Consider the following 2,241-nt stretch of genomic DNA (forward strand, 5'->3'; position numbering starts at 1 on the left):
CCCCTAACCCAGCACTGTTCTCCCCCCTAACCCAGCACTGTTCTCCCCCCTAACCCAGCACTGTTCTCCCCCCTAACCCAGCACTGTTCCCCCCCCCTAACCCAGCACTGTTCTCCCCCCTAACCCAGCACTGTCCCCCCCCCTAACCCAGCACTGTTCTCCTGTTCCCCCCCCTAACCCAGCACTGTTCCTCCCCCCTAACCCAGCACTGTTCTCCTGTTCCCCCCCCTAACCCAGCACTGTTCCCCCCCTAACCCAGCACTGTTCTCCCCCTGGGGGGGGGGGGGGGGGGGTTCTGCTGTGGAAATGCTCATGAATGCTCAACAAGGAAGAGATGAACACAAAAGGCACATTTACACACGTCCTCCTGAGCTCTCAGTCCTGTCAGCCCCTCCCCCTCCCCCTCCCCACGAGACCTTCTAGAAACACATAAATACAAGCTTTTATTGTCCTGGAGTCACACCCCAAATCACACCACACTTACATGAAACAAGAAGAATTGAAAGAAGAAACCACAAAAAAAAAGAGGAGAGGCAGAAGTTAATACTGTCTCAGATAGATACTGTAAGAGGTGAGGTCACTGAATACCTCACCGAGGAAGATTGACAACACAGAGAGAGAGAGAGAGAGAGAGAGAGAGAAGAGAGAGAGAGAGAAGAGAGAGAGAGAGAGAGAGAGAGAGAGAGAAGAGAGGAAGGACAGGGAGGAGGGAGAGGGGAGAGAGAAGAGAGAGAGAGAAGAGAGAGAGAGAGAAGAGAGGGATGACAGGGAGGAGGGAGAGGGGAGAGAGAAGAGAGAGAGAGAGAGAGAGACGCGAGGAAGGACAGGGAGGAGGGAGAGAGAAGAGAGAGAGAGAGAAGAGAGAGAGAGAGGAGAGAGAGAGACGCGAGGAAGGACAGGGAGGAGGGAGAGAGAAGAGAGAGAGAGAGAAGAGAGAGAGAGAGAAGAGAGAGAGAGAGACGCGAGGAAGGACAGGGAGGAGGGAGAGAGAAGAGAGAGAGAGAGAAGAGAGAGAGAGAGAAGAGAGAGAGAGAGACGCGAGGAAGGACAGGGAGGAGGGAGAGAGGGGTAGAATTCCAGAGGTGGGTCCTTTGAAGAGAAAGGCGAGGAGGAATGCCAGAACATTCCAGGCCCTGGGGGGGCGGGACGGGGGTGGCATGCCCAGAGAGACGGCTGCTGAGGGAGGACGAGGTCTGACGGGACAGGGCTGGGGGGGGGGGGGGGGGTAGGTCTGACGGGACAGGGCTGGGGGGGGGGAACGGCAGGCAGGGAGAAGGGGGCGGGGGGGGGGGGTGAGCGAGGGCGTTGTGTTGGGTAGTGACAGGACTGTGAGAGGGTTGTGTTGGGTAGAGGGTTGTGTTGGGTAGAGGGTTGTGTTGGGTAGAGGGTTGTGTTGGGTAGAGGGTAGTGTTGGGTAGAGGGTTGTGTTGGGTAGAGGGTTGTGTTGGGTAGAGGGTTGTGTTGGGTAGAGGGTAGTGTTGGGTAGAGGGTTGTGTTGGGTAGAGGGTTGTGTTGGGTAGAGGGTAGTGTTGGGTAGAGGGTTGTGTTGGGTAGAGGGTAGTGTTGGGTAGAGGGTAGTGTTGGGTAGAGGGTTGTGTTGGGTAGAGGGTTGTGTTGGGTAGAGGGTTGTGTTGGGTAGAGGGTAGTGTTGGGTAGAGGGTAGTGTTGGGTAGAGGGTTGTGTTGGGTAGAGGGTTGTGTTGGGAAGAGGGTTGTGTTGGGGGTTGTGTTGGGTAGAGGGTTGTGTTGGGTAGAGGGTTTGTGTTGGGTAGAGGGTAGTGTTGGGTAGAGGGTTGTGTTGGGTAGAGGGTAGTGTTGGGTAGAGGGTAGTGTTGGGTAGAGGGTTGTGTTGGGTAGAGGGTTGTGTTGGGTAGAGGGTTGTGTTGGGTAGAGGGTAGTGTTGGGTAGAGGGTTGTGTTGGGTAGAGGGTTGTGTTGAGTAGAGGGTAGTGTTGGGTAGAGGGTTGTGTTGGGTAGAGGGTAGTGTTGGGTAGAGGGTTGTGTTGGGTAGAGGGTTGTGTTGGGTAGAGGGTAGTGTTGGGTAGAGGGTAGTGTTGGGTAGAGGGTAGTGTTGGGTAGAGGGTTGTGTTGGGTAGAGGGTTGTGTTGGGTAGAGGGTAGTGTTGGGTAGAGGGTAGTGTTGGGTAGAGGGTAGTGTTGGGTAGAGGGTTGTGTTGGGTAGAGGGTTGTGTTGGGTAGAGGGTAGTGTTGGGTAGAGGGTTGTGTTGGGTAGAGGGTTGTGTT

Source organism: Borostomias antarcticus (genome assembly GCF_949987555.1).
Source record: "Borostomias antarcticus genome assembly, chromosome: 7".
Classification (NCBI taxonomy): Eukaryota; Metazoa; Chordata; class Actinopteri; order Stomiiformes; family Stomiidae; genus Borostomias; species Borostomias antarcticus.